The sequence below is a fragment of the Micropterus dolomieu genome, linkage group LG05 (genome assembly GCF_021292245.1).
Source record: "Micropterus dolomieu isolate WLL.071019.BEF.003 ecotype Adirondacks linkage group LG05, ASM2129224v1, whole genome shotgun sequence".
Taxonomy (NCBI): domain Eukaryota; kingdom Metazoa; phylum Chordata; class Actinopteri; order Centrarchiformes; family Centrarchidae; genus Micropterus; species Micropterus dolomieu.
Window position 1 is genome coordinate 6,223,239 of NC_060154.1, and position 18,985 is coordinate 6,242,223.

Genomic DNA, 18,985 nt, shown 5'->3' on the forward strand with positions numbered 1-18,985 from the left:
GATATGTGGAATCGTCCAAGTTTGGATGTAATTCCTATAGGGACACTCGTTTGAGGTTAAAGAGGCAGGCTTGTAGCAGGTTTGATTCCCTCCCTTATATTTACCGCTGAGGGGCACTTGAGCACAGCACTTAACCCACAACTGTACTCAGAGGCCAACAGATCACGATGTGGTAGCACAGAGCATAATTAAATTTATTTCATGCTGTGATCAGATTTAGAAGATTTCTGACAGTAGGCCCGTTCATGTGCTGACAGTGTTGTCTGCATCAGTGGGATGCTAAAATAAAAAAGGATAGATGTCTTTCAGATGGGAGGTGTCAGTCAGGTTCTTTGTTTGTTTACAATTATCATGATCCAAATCCAAACAGATAATAACTGATATTCCAGGAGAAAGACTACAAGGTGTGGAGCAGAGGGCTTAAAACTGGAGCAGTTACATTAACAATGAATAAAGTGAAATATACAATATATATATTATATATAACCACCCTTGAGCTGGTCTGGACAAGGGGATAAACTATGGTTTCTAAACTGACCCCTGACACTTGATAACTAAACATAACTCAGGGATCCTAAGCTCTGCTTCACTCTACTCTAACAAATGCCATAGTATCCTTAATGCCATATGTGCCAGTTGGCAGTACCAGGATAAAGCTCTAGTTAAACCCAGATGGCAGCACTGGGACTCTCCAAGATTGACTGAGTTTAACAACAGTCTGTGAGAAAACAGGAAGCTGGCCAGCCAGTCACTCTGTGAATCAAGAAGTCATCTCCCTCTCTCTCTCAGTTTCCTGGGTCACCTTAAGGATCATCCAAAGTTGATAAAACACTAACTTCAACATTATGTCGTTTGAGTTTTCCCTTCCAGGGATGACACTTCCTTAGACTGAATTTGAAAAGCCAAAACCAAAGTCCTGTTTAACAGCTGAGACTGTGTTAACATATATCAAACAACATATCAAACAATAAAGTGGTAAACACTTTGAAAATGGATGGCAGCACAAACCAAAAAAAATCATTTAAAATTATATTATTTGTTGAAAGCATAGAAAGTGGAATCTTTTCAAGGCTTGTGAATGGTGTTTTAGTACACAATCGTGTATAGCCTGGGACGATGCAAGTTTGTTATTGATTGGCTAATTTATTTTAGACTGATCAAGAGTTGTTACAGTGACATAGTAAAATGTTGAGGGACCCTTAAATATTTGTTATTTTAAATTGTGTTTTTTCTACATGCAGCTTGCACTCTTGCATTTGTCCTGTTTGATTACAGTGATATATTACATTACACTGTTTTATAAAACCAGTGAGCCACAAGAGGCCAGGTGGTTTAAAATCAATATGAAGAGGGCTTTACTGAGCTTTGTGTTGTTTATGACTGACTGCTGCATGTGGGGTTTTTTTTTTTTGGATATATAGAACAAACCCAAATGTTATCGCAAAAATAATAATTGCTCTTATTGATTACTTCAGGAAGAAAATTATTGTTCTGCATTTTTTATTTATTGATCAATTCAAACATAAGTTTTCAAGAATTACTGACTGTGGAAACGTGCATGCATAATTTTTTGCATATTCCTACTTCTTCAGGCTGTGAGAATACTGTGCATTTAATGTACAAGCATTATTTTCCTATTCTTCTTTCAGGGGCAGAAACTCATAAAATGTAAATACTTTAAGACTAACAACACTCATAAGAGCCTAGCTGTCAAGTAACTCAAATGAGAAGTTATCAAATTTAAACACAATAAATAAGAAACAGTACATTTTACACTCTGTGTAACACTTTGGTGGGCCAAACTCATTTTATGAGAGCCAGGTTTTGCCCACAGGTCCTATTTCAGGCGACTCGGACTGAGCTGATTTTGCCCACAGGTCCTATTTTGGGCAGCTCTGGTTTAGAGAGCCAAGCATGGATCTGCCATGGAACATAGGTTGCACTGCTGTATATTTAGAAAGCTCGCCTATTTTGGGTGTCACATTGCAGCTCCCTCTCAACACCTCATACCTATTCTGTTAGTGTTAGCTGTAAATACAAAAATGATGCACATAATATCACAATTGCAGGATTCCCAGCTCTGCACATACTGTACAATAATAGAAATTACCACAGAGATGTCAGGTAAAAGTGCAAACTGGCCAAACTCGTGTATACTATGACATACTCGCATGTATGTCATAGTGAGTGCTCTTCCATCTTTGTGAAGATCAACTTTGGTTATAGACCTTGAGAGTAAAGACAGCATTGGAAAGTCAGTACATTTTGAACAGTTTTCAATACTTAAAAGGGCAGTTTGAGGGTTTAGACTTAGTTTTAGGGTTATTTTTAGAATTCGGTTTAAGTTAGATTAGGTAAGGGTTGGGATGTGTCTCAGGGGAGCATAGTATCTTCAACACACCCACCCACATACACACACACACACACACTTGCTCACACACAGTATGAGTATAAGATGGTATTCTGCAGGTAGCAGGATATCATGCAGCGAACTGACAGCCTGGTGCAGAACCAACAGAAAGAATTGTGTCATTAAATCACTGAAGCCTCAATAGTTGCTTCCTGTTAAGATGTTCACTAACTGAATGTTGCCAAGCAACAAATACAATTCTAGCCGGTAAGAGGAGTTTTAGCCAAGATCACTTGGCAACAAAATTTTGCAGGGAGACGTTAAAAAGAAAGTATTAAAGCATCAATAGCTTTAAACCTTGTAATGCCACATTATGAGTTTATGATTTTAGAGAAGTAGCAGCTGTAATCAAGGCTACATGGGTCGAGTTCAGGAACTTTCCAGGACAAGATCCAATAGACCAAATCGGACATATTTAGACTAAAACAAGCAAAACATTGCATTGCTCTATGTCTTTTTCAACATTAATATTAGGGCTGACCCCGCATAGTCAAAGGTTCGATGCTTTGATGGACGGAGCCTGATTCGACTGTCGATCTCACAGTCGAAGCTTCATAGCAAAATGAGAATCATGCCAATTTGGCGATATGGGGGTGCTCCACGTCTGATTTTACATAGAACTTCCAGTTTTCTCCCAATAAGTTGATATACAGCCTATTACAATATAAATTTCAACATTTAATGTGTAAATAAACATGTAAAAAGAAAAAAGCTTTTAATAAATGTTTTAAAAGTGTGTGAATAAATCCAAAATTACCCTTATTTCAGGTCAGTGCGCTTATGTAGGCGTAGCGTGTATGTGTGTGTGCGTGTGTGTGTGTGTAGCCCTGCAGTCTATGGCCCCATCACACTACTGAGTTTTCAAATTAAAACGGAGACCTTTTGCTACATTTGCACCTTGGCAAAAACGAAGAAATCACCTTTCACCTAAAAAGGAGAAATTTGGAAACGCTCCCGACCCCCGTTTTGCGTTCGAAACTCTGGAGGGCGGTTTAGTGAAGACAGATAAAAATGGAGGACTTTAGAAACGATGATGCAGACGCTCACGCTCGGTCTCTGATTGGGTCTTATAAGTCATGTAAAGCAGAAACACGATGCTACTGACAGAGTTTTTGAGTTGGTATTTTTATTAAAATATTCTGTACCGTGCAAATAACACTTAAGCCTATCTGCCTACACTTGTAGGCTACTGTGCATCTCGCCGTTTACTTTGCAATGACTACTAGTCTTTTTTCCCATGTTACATTCAGTTACAGTCCCAGCTCGTTTTGGTACATGCAAAAAAAACCTGGTCTGATTCTTTGTCTGCATTTCTTTATCATTTATAATTACTAAATACGCCATCTGCTTCATGTTTACACCGGTACGCGAATGCCCACTGTACCTGAACGGCCAATAGATGTGTGTTTTCAGACTAAGATCAACTCTGATACGCAGCTAAAACACTGGTGTGGACGGAGATCATATTCGTTTTAATTCTCCGTTTGTAAACTAAAACGGAGTAGTGTAGATGGGGCTCTATGATGTAGCCTAGTGGCAGAGAGACGGAGCCCCAGCCTCACCGCTGTTGTGCCGAGTTGTCCGCACTTCATGGGACATTCGGACCATTTATCAGCATTCATAAACAACACAAAGAATATTGTATTGTTTTTAAATAGTACTTGAAATAGACCCGCGAGGAACCGCAATGTGCATGCTTTTGTCGGACGCTCAACACACACGCAAAACTCTGCACAAGACCGTTGAATGGCAGGTGAGCAGAGCAGAGAGGAAATGATCAACAATAAGCCCACCCCCCCTTGTAATTGCCGTGCACAAACAGAGTTATTCCTATCAGTCGATTATGTGCAAGGCTTGACAATTCTGATTCGACTATGTAAATCGTTAGTCGGGGACAGCCCTAATTTATATATTGGTGAGAGAGTGGACTGAAGTGCCTGAAACAAACCTAATCTACCAACACAACCCCTTCAAACTATATAGCTCATCAAGAAGATCTCAAGTATATTAATGGTTGTCAATTTTTTAATAGATGTATTATAACAGATAACAGAAACTTGACTCCGTGTCACTCTATGGATCACAAAGCATGTTCTGTTTATTTATTTATTTATTTTACTTTAAGAGATTCTTCTTCTAGTGGGAGACAGCCTGGCATAACTGATGGATCCATTCCATACAGAACCATATTGTACCATATAAACCCCACATTACTGCACACCAGAGGAGGGCAAAACAAAACAGAGCATAACAAGTTGCGTTTAGTGCAATGGTAGAATCACATGGAGTGTTTCATATAAACAGAAAAAATGGAACTCATAAAGAACTGCATTTATACAGTCCACACAAATGCACGCATGAACCGCGAGATGTTGCATATAGATGAACGATTCATTGAGGTTTCTATAATTCATAGGTCTATGAATAAGTGATATGAGATCATAAAGTGATTCATGCAGACACTAACTCAACTCCGATCACAGTGAGGGGCAGCACCACACACACACACACACACACACACACTGCACTCAGTGAACACAGGCTTTCCCTTGTCTGTCTATTTTTGCAAAAAACCAAAATCATAAACTCTTCAACACAATCTCAATTTTATGGAAAGTAAATACAGTGCAAAAATTATAATATTGTGTAAATAAATATGACAAAAAATATGAACTGACGACTTCACATTTGTAAACGTGCTTGTTTGGGGATTCATCAGTGGCCATGAGCCCCTAAACAGCTGTTCAATTTGCTTATGCCTCGGGCAGAAACGGTAAATGCATCAGCATCAGCTGCACCAATTTGCACTAAAGTGCTTTGGAAACCAACATATTAACATTGTTCCCCATGGTCAGAAAAATGTGTTTAATTTGCCAGAAGTTACCTTTAGAGAAAAAATCTGCTTTAGAGATTTGAAAAATGTTGCAACAAAGTTTGAAACAGTAGTGACTTGGCCAAGACCGTCTCACTGCAGGCTTAGGAAATGTTTATTTCATTAATTTAACGCCATCTATTCACATTTAAAATGTTTGCAACACAGCATGTGCCTCAACAAGTCTGAAGCCGCAATGATCTACTGTAAGAATACAATGACAACTGAGTAGAACAGAAGAGAGAAGGCGAGAGCAGAGCAGAACAGTAGGCAGCCTTGTCGCACAGTCTTCTTCTTGGCAATATGAAATATCCATGGTTGCTATGGAAACCCAGTTTCATGAATCACTGTGTTTTATTTTCTTTTTCTGTGGCCAAAACCTGCAGTTTATAAAGCTGTGCACAGTGCCCATTACTGTCTGCATTGTAAGCCTTAAGATCTGTTGGGTATTAGGTGTGGGAAGAAACCAAGTTTTAGTCTGCTCCCACTGAGATGACTAATTGGCTGGCTAGTTGGTTGGCTGGCTGACCAGCAGGCCGAACAACTGACTGACAATGGAGAGACACGCTGAGGAAAGACGGGAAATACATGGGATTACGTGGCAGGTAGGATCTGGAATTTGTATGACATGGTAAGCTGCGACAGTGCATGCCAGAGATACTGTATACAGGGTATGATGTAAAAACAGCTCCAACGTATGCAGGACTTAAATTGACTTGAAACCATGGACCATGGATCTTTGTAAGGATGCAGGTTGATTATTTTGTGGTCATCAGAGGTGTAAACTACAACCTGCTAGGCAACCAGAAGCCTCTGATGTGTCTTTATAAGACCCATACCACACAGAACAGAGCAGGATATTCACTAGTTTGTTGTTTACTCTCTGAAAAGCCACATCTCTTTAATGTCCTCTCACTCTGCTTCTCTCTCTGAATCTGAGAGTACATTCAGCCTCTATACTGCATTAAGCCTTATATGGCATTTTGTGAATGAGCGTTGCTAGGTAACTGGAGTGCAGTAAAGCGTAGCAACTTTGTTCTTGTATTTAGGATGATTGAGGATTAAGACAACAGTTTTGAGCATTGGTACTGCAACACTAACTAGGAATTACGTGCATAGAGAGGTTTTTCACAGATTTTATTTTGCCACAAAACAGACCAACAGACCACATGTATGTTTGTTCATCTAACTCTTTGGTCCAGAACAAGATATCTCAACAGGTACAGGCAAGATTAGGTGCAACCAGCTCTAGGGCTTGATCCTTTAAAGGAGGACCTGACGACCAGACTAAACCTAGACCCCCTTACCCTATGAAGTGGTCAATCTCCAAAGAGACAGAAAACTAATGGTGCATTCAGACAGCCCCCGTCTAAATGTAGAGTCCAAAAATGTCCACGGTTTATTACATGGGAGCTGTACTACAATCAATACCGTAATTTATTCCAGCGAGTATAGTCTTCAAGCACATGTCAATCTTAGTCTGGCGTTAGCGAGAGAGCAGTGGTCAGTTGGTGGAACTGCTGTAGCTAATTTTAAGAGTTTTGTGTGGGTTTTCCACGTTGTTTTTGGTTTTGAATTTGGTATGCCTGTCTTTTGTTGTAGCCCAAGTCTTTTACAGTTTAAAGGTACAGTGTGAAACACTAAGAGAGGACCTATACTTAATATGATTAAAACACAAAGAGAGTCTGCTATGTCGCACTGCCATGTTTCTACAGTAGCCCAAACACTTGCTCTAGAGAGCTCCTTCTAAGCTTTGTGGCCACCATAGACTCCCCTGCACGCTCCTCCAGTTTACCCAAGTCCTATAAAACCCTTGTTTCCAAAGCAAAGGTCATCAATTGCTGATTGCACACACTATAGGATTTGAGTCTACAGTGTCCACCTCCTCATGCTGGATGGTGACAGAGGATGGCAGCTCTAGTAACTGGGATCTGAACTCCTCTTCACTGCACCTCTCACGGGTGGTTGTAATTTTCATTCAAGGTTTTTCAACCAAGATCACTTTTAGGAAATTCTGCAGTTCAAAAATGTCTATTTCGGTTTTAACTGTATAGACAGATATTTACTTAATTGTTTTTACATGTTTCTATGAACAGGGATCATTGTGCTATTTAAAAACACCACTGCTAAATTTATGCAGATAAAACTGTATAATGTTTGTCTGAGACTGACCTATCCACCATTTATAGCTTGCCAAATAAGAACTGCCAAACAAGTCACTCAGCAATGGTTTGTACAGCACAGCAACTACACCTGCCACCACCATTAGAGGAATTTACTTACTAAAAAATATGCATAAGAGATGTAATTAGACATTTTTATACACATTCACTCAAAGCAGACTAACAGCATGCAAGATGGAGCATGACTTTACAGCTTGAATTATGTATAAATTCTTCTGAGAAATCAGAACACATGAAACTGAATATCATGTTATGCAAATGGTTTTTTAAAAAGTTGTACTTTTAATATATGCTATATGAAATCATGCGACCAGTAGTATAATTTTATGGTTTAAAAAAAAAAGCAGCAATAGCCAATATTTTTGCAACTAAACCTGTGTGATGATGACTCCCTTTACTACCACATCGGAACATATAAGCCCCGCCCCCACAAGCGTACCCCGCCCTCGCTGTTGCAGAGCAGCTTGCTCTGTACTGTAGTTTATTAAATTATTAACACACACTCACACACAAACACATTCTTGCCTTTATTAGAGATTATAATGTATTAAAAAGAATGTCATGTGGTGTAGGTGAACTCAAAGTGGCCCTCTACAAATTACTTTCCTGTGTAAATAGAAATACGCTGATTAGTCAAAATATATTTGCACGCAGAATGAACGGCAATGTAAATTTGTTACAAACCGGCTGAATTCCTGTTCAAATTATGTTTTAATGCGCACATAAACCCATATTAAACCGTACAAAATTAGACAAGCCTGTATACACACATATACACTACACACACACACACCTCCATGTCATGTTTACAATCCAGCATGTAATCATTGTGTTGTTACTGGTATAACAGCCCTTTACAGTTGTGAAAAACAGATGCATGTCACACCATGTTAGCTGTGAGATTCAGCCAGCTGTCTACAGCATGGACATACTTCTTTTAAATTATGGAAAATGACTGATGTGGTCAAAGGTCAACAATTTTCCTGTCATGCTTCTTCTATCCTTCTTCTTATATTTCTAGCTCATATATTTCTCTCTTTCTCTAGTTTTCCTAATTTTCCTTTTCCCACTGTTTGCCTGATATTTGTCTCTTCTGAGTTTTTTCCTTGCTCTCTTGATAACAGAGAGATAGACACAACAGAGAGCTAAGTACACTGTGGACACCTGAAATGTGTTTGTGGACAGTGAGAGTGTGTATTAACAATACTATTTTGGTCCTCATTTAAGGATTTAATTGCTCTTTCATCCCAAATACACTTTTCAGTTAAAAGACAAGAAAGGAAAGATTTGTTCCATCCTTGCCCTCTTTTCTAAATTTCCACATTTTCCCAGGACACTTCACCACTATTCTGTCTTTTCTTTCTGCCAATCTCTCCATTCAAGATTCACCCAGCTGTATGAGTAATGTAAAATGGCTACATCAAATATTACCATTAGCACTCTGGGTGGATGAATAGATGGATACATTTCTGAATTTCATTCTCCTCCTCACACTTTATCTCACACTTTCTGCCTCCTCTCCCTCTCACTTGCGTCAGCACTTCTGCCTGCTGATGAATATATGAATGAGATTAAAGCTGAGCGACACACACAGATACAGTACACATACACTCTCTCACTTCTCCAGCACAACCCCATACCACACGAGGACATAAACATTTTATAATTTCCATTTCAGAGATGTGGATATCCACTGACTTTTTCAAATGCCTTAAAACCTTAATCACACAAGTCTTTTAGGATAGAATATATTTAGCCTTTTTTTACATTTCAGAAAAACTGAAATTGCAGGATGAAAAGTAGAGTGAAAGACACCTAATAATGAGAAGGCCCTCCAGTCAGGAGACACTTTAACAGCCCACAACATCTCCAAAAACAAGTAAATAACGCAGCTAACAAGCAATGTCTACCTCAAGCAAGAATCCACTTTTCCCTGTTTACAATGAAGGAGGAGCTACATAAAGAACATACACACATATACACACACGAGAGAAAGTGTACTTGTGTGTATCATAAACCATGTTTCACAGATCCAGAAGGTATAATTGGCCCTTAACTCCAGGACACAGAGGGATGGATAAAGGATTAGAAATAAAGCTGGAGGGATAGCTAGAATAAGCAGATGAAAGCTCCAGGAGAAGCTCTAGGAAACCAATCTATGTGAAGAAAAAAAGAAAACACAGATGTAGAGCGAAAGACATACACTGTGATGCAGAGATGGATGTGAAGTGTAGCTTTGACTTAAAGTTTCCCCTCCCTCCGTCTTTCCTTTAATATCCCTCTCTTTTCTTTTCTCTCTCACTTCACTGTAGGCTCTCTGTTGCTATGGCGACTGTTCCTGCCACCGCTGAGAAAGAAAGGATACCTGAGGAGAGGAAGAGAGGACAGTAGAGGAGCGAATAGAGAGATGCAGATGGATAGAGAAGACATAGATATGAGTACACTTTGGTCTAGATTCTAGATCATGTGAATATGTGCACAATAACCAAGCGGCATCTTCTGGGTTTGAAAAGTGAAGCCAATGTGGAAGTGCTTTAAACCTGAATTCTTTCTAATGGCCAGCAGGGGGTGACTCCTCTGGTTACAAGTGGTCAGACTGCATTGTAATCTATGACAAAATGACCCTACTTCTCACTTGATTTACCTCAGTAAATTACTTTCCTAATGAGTTAATGGTCTCAGTCACTAGTTTCAACTCTTCCTCAATACAGCATTAAGAACAATGTCTTCTTCAGCAATAGGTTGTAGTACTGTAGTTAGTTTTTTTCCCAGTAAGTAATTTTGTTTTAAGTGTGTTTTTCGCTAGCCAGAGTTAGCACCCCAATTATAATATTGCAGCTAATGTGAATTATGGATGCACCTTACTAACCAAGCTAGCTAAAACCAAGGCTTAAAAACAGTAGTCCACAAACCATTGGGTGACGTCACAGTGGCTACGTCCACTTCTTTTCTACAATCTGACCCTGTGGCAGAAACCCTCATACATGCTTTTATAACTTCTTGTTTGGATTAATGCAATGGAGTCCTGTATGGGGTTCCCAGCAAAAACCTGGACAGGCTCCAGTATGTCCAAACATCACACACAAGCACATCACCCCAACCCTCATCCACCTTCACTGGCTCCCAATCAAGTCTCGCATCAACTACAAAATCCTCCTTCTCACCTACAAATCCCTCCATGCAGATATCTGCAATGCTTCATCCCTGGACATGTTAAAAAAAAATGTCTGAAACACTATATGTTCACCACAGCCTGGAAACTCCTTTAAGCAGTAGTTTTTCAAAAAAACACAAATCAAAAATTTTGTTGTTGTGTCACATATAGTAAATTCTGTAAAGTGTTCTTGGGTACTATATAAATTAAAGTTGTTATTATTATTCTTAAGGCATTACTTTGGTTGGAAAAGGCATATCTATGAATTTTACTCTCTGTAAGATAAAGATCCTCTAAATCCTCATCTCTATATGCAAACCCCTTTGCTTTACTCACTTGGATTAATGTGGAATAGCCAGACTCCCAACACTAACACAGGGTAAGAAAACAGGTTTAGATCAGTTTGAGTGATCAACAGAGCTGCAACTTCATTTCCTCTCACACAACTGACAGAACTGTTTAGGTGAGTTTCACCAATGGCCCCTAATCGTAGCCAGGTCAGCAGCAAAGGCCTTGTAGACGTGGGACTCACATTTCTTGGAAATGCCTGCAGCAATACATACTCAAGAATTCAATTTGAATAATTTTAATTATCTTATTATTTTATTGGTTCTTGGTTGCAGGACTCACTGGTGCTCATAAAACACATTCAATTAATTTGGGTAATCTCTGAAATATATGTGGGCCAAAAAAGCTGTTGTACTTATAAAGGTGAACTTTCCACATGGCACGTGTTGCCTATAATCTGGCCAAAACAGGGAATTCCCTAAAGGATCCTAGATTAATAGGAGGCAGCTCTGTGTCCCAGCCCTGGACATCAGTACTTTTGCCCCTTATCTACCGTGTTAGTGGACTTCTCTGCACTTGTTAATTATTTGTTGTTTAGTTACAGTAAATGCATCTGCATCCAAGATGGCTTTTTTTCAGGATTGTGCCCCTGTCTTTGCAAATGTCTTTTCATGCCACTGTCATTCAACAACAACAACAACATGTTACTGTGATTATGCTTAAATCAGCGCATAATCACATTAACATGTACACGTACACATCTTAATCAGAGTATAATAACAACAGTCACACCTTGCCTAGCTACACCATAGACCAGTTGCGTGTTGGGTTCTGATCACTGCCGAAACGTGCGTGTCCTAAACTCAATACTGTGCCTAAACACACAGACAAAGTAAAATTGTGTCACTATCAATAAACAATGGTATAATTAGGATCTTTTCCACTTTGCACAGCTGGTGGTTGTGCTGCATGTGTAAGTGGAGTGACATTTGGCCTTAAGTTGTATCCAGGGACATTGACATACCTTCAGATTGGAAGTTAGCCTGATGTCAACTTCATGAAACAATGCCTAGGAAATTGCAAAATAATGTTAATTGAATTGTGGCATAATGGACTATTCATACACAGCTCAGTAAACATTTACACTTTCCAGTTCCTGAAAAATGTTTGTGTTGCATTTTGAAGATGTTTGTAATTATGAAGCAACATCCATCCAACCATCCATCAGTAACCAGAACTGTAGCTCTTGATGTGCTTTTAGGACATATTTACAATATTTTATTGGTTCCATCTGAGTCAATCTTGAATCATGCCATCAGATCAGTTATTTGATGTCTCTGCAGCAGATTGAGGGGGATTTAAAAATTGTAATACTACTGCTTGATTGACAACAGACATTGCATTCGGCAACACTCCTTCTGTTTTGGAAAAACTCTAAATTGCTTTCTTAAGTGGGATTAAGATAGGATTTTCTCATTTGGATGTTCCTGTAATGTGGCCCCAGGAGTGAATCACACAGGAGTTGCTCACAAAAGCCATTAACTATGTTCAGTTTAGCCCAGACTGAAGATTTGGTGCCACGGCATTCATTTGCAGTTGCTTCAGTTATTATGAAGTTGCCCAACTCTTCTGTTGCTCTACTGTCCTCCTCTATGGAGAAGAAACTGCAATTACAAAGGAGTCATTACAGCAAATGCCACCCACAAATGAGCTATTTAAAGAAGCACTTGGCCCTAAAATACAAATATTGCAGACATAATCTTTTACACACCATATATTGTGTTTCAAATCTAGAAAAATAAAGTCTCATCTTATTCTTTAAAATGCCTGCATGCAATTCATGCCACCCAGAGTACACTCTGCTCTTTGTATTGTGTTAATTACAGCTCAGTTATGTTGGTGAGTCCCCCACTGAGTCTGTGGGGGACGTTGTGAGATAAACATAGTTCCCAAAGGATGAGTTAGTTGTATGCTTGTATACAACTAGCTCATGTAAACAAATGTGTTTCTGTTATTTAACCTACCCACATTGATAAAAATGGGGTGGACCAAGTCATAGAAACGCCTGTCAGTATAATACAATACACTTCAACAGCAGCAAAAACTACAGTCTCCAAAATTATCAACATCACTGAACATAATAACCCTTCATGAAGGTAGAATTTATTGCAGGACTGTGAGACTGCAATCTACATAAGATATAAAAATCCCGCTGTTTCCTAAAACTATAGCACATAGATATATGCCTGATGTGTCGTAGGCCATTCACAGTCAAAAGCTGGCGCAACAATACGCTACTATTTATTGTGAACGGGACCTCAGTCGCCGAGCTGCAGAACTGTAAAAGCCACCCAGCAGTACTCCAGGTGAAAGAAAAACTCAACTTTAGGCAAATGTCATCTGTTGCAATGCGAGCAACATCTGAGCGAGAGCTTGTTTTAATGCTCGAGGAAATGGAAGCAGAGATTTGTTTACTGCTCTTGGAGTCAGGTCCGCTTCCAGAGCAGGTAAAGTATTGATACAATGACGTTTCTAAAATGCTTACCATGTTAAAACTGTCCAGTTGGAGCAGAGTATATAAAGACAGTGCTCAACCCAACATACCCACATAGCTACTGATTCATAATAGGCCATAGACTGTCCATTGTTGAACAATTCCTTTAAAGGGGCAATATGTAGTTTTCAGCAGCAATTAGCGGTGCGGTTTTAAAATTGCAACCAGGCGTGTGCTCGTACGTGTGCTTGAACCACAGGCTTGAACTCATGAGCGAGCACAATTCGAAACAACAGCTTTCATTCAGAGATCCTGCAATAAACGCGGAAACTTAGGTATGCCGGATGTTGCTTTTCTCCATACATGTTCAGGCTCTGTTTTTGTACATTTTACGTCTGTTATTGTGACAGTGGCAATAGGCAGACAGGGAGACAGCTTCACACAACATGCTGGAAACTCCCACTGCACTGTTAAAGTAATATTTGTATCAGCTTGGGATTGAACTAATCCATGGTTGTTACATGATAACATTACACTGACTGCATTTACCTACATCGGCGTTAGCTTGCCTGTCTGCTATGCAGTACCTAACATTACTATTTGTGTACCTTATTCCGGAGGCTCAGCAATGTCAACACAGCTACATGTATTGGATGATATTGTGAGCTAGACTGAATTTTATCATTGAGATTGTTGTCCCACTTTATAACAGTTACACAATAAGTAATATTACTGTAGCAGATGGGTCTTCCTCTTTGTTGTTGTCCTGCACCCTTTTGTTGCAGTACTGTATGTTGTCAGTGTATACTGTTAGTGGACTGCATGTCGCTGTAGTCAGAGAGAGGCTCTACATCCCAACCCAATACCTTCACATTAAAAGCAGAATAGTGGCTATTCTTTGTTGCAACAAAGAAAACAGGTTTGTGCTTCATTTCTAAGCGAGGCTACAGCCAATCGACAAAAAGGCAATAACAATTTGATTTATTAATAAGTAATTTCACTGAAAAACAACATACAGTATAGCCCCTTTAATGTGATATCACTTCATATCACATCACACGGGTGGGACAGTATACAGTGATGGATTAAGTGTAAACTAGTGGGATATTAGTTGTGGAGATAAAAAAGAAGAATGCGGAAAACCGCCGGGCTGTTTAAACATTTGTGATGACTTAATTTGTTGGACTCCAGGTGCAGTATGAAATCACTAGAGAAAATCCATTTCTTCAGAAAGTAGCAGCTTTCCTTTAAGTTCAAGTGCCCATTTCATCTTTCATCTCAGGTTCTTTAAATAGAAAAAATTGTCACTGAACTGAGCTGAACCCTGGCATAGTCTACATTATAACCGTGTTTTGAATAACCATAAAGGAGCTGCAAGGCCAAATTAAATGGGAGGTCTTTTCATCCAGTCTTCTGCGGTGATTTCAGTTGATGGTTTCTAACAGCTGAATGTGTCTTTAAATCTCCAAATTGCCACAAACCTCCAGATGCTGTTTGGTAGATGGGTCTGAGATGCCACCTAGTGATTCTGATAGGATCACCCCAGTCAACTACAGTACACCCTCCTTTTCCTGACTCAGCGAACAGGGATGAGTAGGACTGGTTTCTGTGGCAACAGTAGACGGAGAGAAAGAGAGAAAGAGTGAGAGAGAGAGAGGAAGGACAGAGGGCAAAAAAACACAATGTGGCTGGCACATATACGCCAACACAAACTCCCACTCAAAAATACACACACACACACACACACACACACACACACAAAGGTGTTTGAGTGATACATATTGTAGATCACATTTTAACGGTTACTCTGTTTTGTTGGGAGCCAAAGAACTCCTGAAGGTAAAACATACTTATCCAGCATTGTTCAATTCAAAGTTAAATTAGAAGGATTTTTAGCTCACCAGTAGAAAAAATCTTTTAGACAGATCCTTGCCCTCAGTTTAGCTATTAAAGCAGAATGCTCTGAAGGATGTGAAAGAAGCACAAGGGGAAATAAGCTTTCATTAGTCAGAGATCTAACTGTTGACAGACTCATCTCTGTCTCTGAATGTTGTGGGCAATAAACTTTATTCCCACAGCAGACATTTGGAACTTAATGAGAAAGTCTATCCACAAGAGTGACATACCCTAGCTATGGTGTGTGGTTGATTGCCAACAGGCTCATAGAATAAATATCCTTCTGTCCTCATGTCACTGATCATCAACTGAAAAGTGTGAGCGATTTGGACATTTTACAAAACTATAAACTCACTTTTGATAGCTATTTGGATAACTAATCAGAATCAGCTTTATTGCCAGGTATGTGTACACATATGAATTTGACTCTGTATTGTACACTGCTCTCAATGTGCTTACTTATACAATAACACAAGTAATAAAATCAAACACAGGCTACAGTATAGAGAACATATATATATATATACACACTATAAACAAAAACATACAGACAGACTGAGCAAGCATACATGTAATCAGTGTAATGAGTGCAAAGAATGCTGGAATAAATAAGTATTATGTGTGGTGTTATGTACATGAGGTAGGTGGATTTGGTATACAGCTACAAGATGACAATATGAACAGTATGAACCGCTTTGAAATGGAGAATGATGAATAAATAAATAAATGGTAAGTAGTAGCCAGTAAACAGGAATTATTGCACAGGAATTGTTCCTGACACTGTGAGTCAGAGACAGCTGTTCATCAGAGTGATGGCTTGTGGGAAGAAACTGTTCCTGAGTCTGTTGGTTTTGGCGTACAGTGCTCTGTAGTGCCCACCAGAGGGGAGAAGCTGGAACAGGTTGTGTCCAGGGTGAGATGAATTTGCAGTGATGTTTCCTGCCCGTTTTCCTGACTCTGGAAAAGTATTGAATGGAGGGCAGGTGTGCACCGATGATTTTATCTGCAGTCCTGACTGTCTGTTGTAGTCTGTCCTTGTCCTTTTTGGTGGCAGATCCAAACAAGACAGTGATGGATCAGCAGCTCCTTAGGCAGGTTGAGCTTCCTGAGCTGGCGCAGGAAGTACATCCTCTGCTGATGTCCGTGTCCATGTTGGGCTCCCACTTTAGGTCCTGGAATACAGTGGATCCCAGAAACCTGAAGGATTCCACAGCAGACACAGGGTTGTTGAGTATGGTGGTGGGGGGCAGAGTGGGGTGGCTCCTCCTGAAGTCCACGGTCATCTCCACAGTTTTGAGCATGTTAAGCTTTAAGTTGTTCTTACCGAACCAGAGAGCCAGCTGATCAACCTCCCGTCTGAACGCCGACTCATCACCGTCCCGGATGAGGCCGATGACCGTTGTGTCGTCAGCAAACTTCACGAGTTTGACAGATGGGTCACCTGAGGTGCAGTCATTGGTGTAGAGGGAGAAGAGCAGTGGGGAGAGCATGGACCCCTGGGGGGCGCCAGTGCTAATAGTCCGGGTGCTGGATGTGATGTTTCCCAGGCTCGCCTGCTGACTCGTGTCAGTCAGGAAGTTTGTGATCCACTGACAGGTGGAGGCTGGCACAGTGAGCTGGGTGAGTTTGGTGCTGAGGATGTTCGGGAAGATGGTGTTGAACGCCGAGCTGAAGTCCAGGAACAGGATCCTTTCATATGTCCCTGGAGAGTCAAGGTGTTGCAGGATGTAATGCAGTCCCAAGTTGACTGCATCATCCACTGACCTGTTAGCCCTGTAGGCAAACTGCAGGGGGTCCAGCATGGGGCCTATAATGTCCTTCAGGTGGGCCAGCACCAGTCTTTCAAAGGACTTCATGACTACAGATGTCAGGGCAACAGGCCTGTAGTCATTTAATCCAGAGATGGAGGGGTTTTTGGGGACCGGGATGATTGTGGAGCGTTTGACGCAGGAGGGAACTTCACACAGCTCCAGTGATCTGTTGACGATCTGTGAGAAGATGGGGGCCAGCTGGTCTGCGGTCTTTCAGGCAGGATGGTGACACAACGTCTGGGCCAGGAGCCTTCCTGATCTTCTGCCTCTGGAAGAGCTAGCGCACATTCCCCTCACAGATCGTGAGTGCAGGTGAGGGGTCGGAGAGGGGCGGGGGCAGAGGGGGAAGGTGACTGTTTGAAGATGGTGTTGGAGCGGGGGAGAGGTGTGACTGTGGGCTTCTCAAACCTACAATGGAAGCCATTCAGCTCGTTAGCCAGACATTGAGTACCAGCAGAGTTGGGAGATGGTCTCCTGTAGTTAGTGAGTGTCCGCAGGCCTTTCCACACTGACGCAGGGTTACTGGCTGTGAAGCTGTTTCCTAGCTTTTCAGTGTAGCATCTCTTTGCTGCTTTGACCTGCTTAGTCAGAGTGTTCCTGGCCTGGTTATACGGGACTCTGTTCCCACTTCTGAAGGCCTCCTCTTTGGTCTGACGAAGCTGCCTGAGTTTCGCTGTGAACCAGGGTTTTTGGTTGTTGTATGTGCGGAAGGTTGTCCTCACAAAAACTGATATAGGAGTGTCAATTAGTTTGTCCAGGTCAGTGGCTGCAGACTCAAAAACACTCCAGTCAGTGCAGTCAAAGCAGGCCTGTAAATCCAGCTTTGATGATGCGTGTTGGTCTGTGAGTAAATGTTTCATCTTCTGAGTGTGGTCTATCACCCAAAATGTAGCATACCTGTACTGCAGCAGTTACAACAAACCAAGTCCCCCTGACCCTAAAAGAACACTATTGTCTACAACACAAAAGATATAATTAGGGCTGGGCACGTTAACGCGTTATTATTGCGTTAAAGCATTAATTAGTTAATGCCGACAATTATTTTATTGCACGTTAATGCAGTTTTAATTAGGCTATTATTATTTTGAAAGTCCGTTGCTCACTGGCTCTGAATACATATACAGTCAAATTATGGGTCACAGGAGGTCTGGGATGTTGATCAGCCTGCAAAACACCCACCCAAACAAGCAGCAGAGGGAGGCTTCGGCAGTCTACGTTGGATGCTGCGTGTGGGAGAAGTAGCCTATGCCTAGATAAACAAAAGCAAGACAAGCAAACAATTAAATGCCATAGCGAAATGGATAGCTACACACTGCATGCTGATTAGTATTGGGGAAGATGTCGGTCTTAGGAACGTCCTTAAAATTGCAACGTAGTCGCTTGGCCCCGTGGGGTTGCTCTTTGCTCCGGTGATCAGAAAGGGAGACAAGCGCTCCGCGAATAAACAGCAGGCGCTCTATGGATAGTAACCATGTCAACGGCTTCTGTGCGCTACACAGCTGTAGCCTATTTAACTTAAGTTAAAATTGGTAAAAATAAGGTAAAAATAACTGTACCTGTTAGGCCTTCATCTAGTTTGCGGCTCTGCCATGCAAATTCCCTCCTGTTGATGTCCTGATAACTATTTAGAAAACAGCAATAGATTCTGGAAACTCACAAACAGCAAGGATCAGTCTGTCTTCCAATTATTTGTGCTGCGCGTACAAAAAGTTCAAGACAATTCAACTTCGGCAGCTGGCAAGTGTTGACTGGACTCTGACTTGTTTTAACAAGATAAAAGGTAATCCCCTGGCAGTGGCAAATAGCTTTGGTTTATTATTTGATTTGATTACATTAATATTTAAGTTGAGGTTTACAAGAAATATTTTATTGCTACT

The 18,985-nt window shown here is 40.7% G+C and overlaps 1 long non-coding RNA gene across 1 annotated transcript; it reads left to right on the plus strand.

The window, feature by feature from the left end:
• The first annotated feature begins 5,668 nt into the window (after window positions 1-5,668).
• LOC123970750 lies at window positions 5,669-10,133 on the plus strand. Its single transcript, XR_006825047.1, has 2 exons — window positions 5,669-5,887; window positions 9,778-10,133. It is a non-coding gene; the product is annotated as an uncharacterized LOC123970750 (long non-coding RNA).
• The last annotated feature ends 8,852 nt before the right edge of the window (window positions 10,134-18,985 follow it).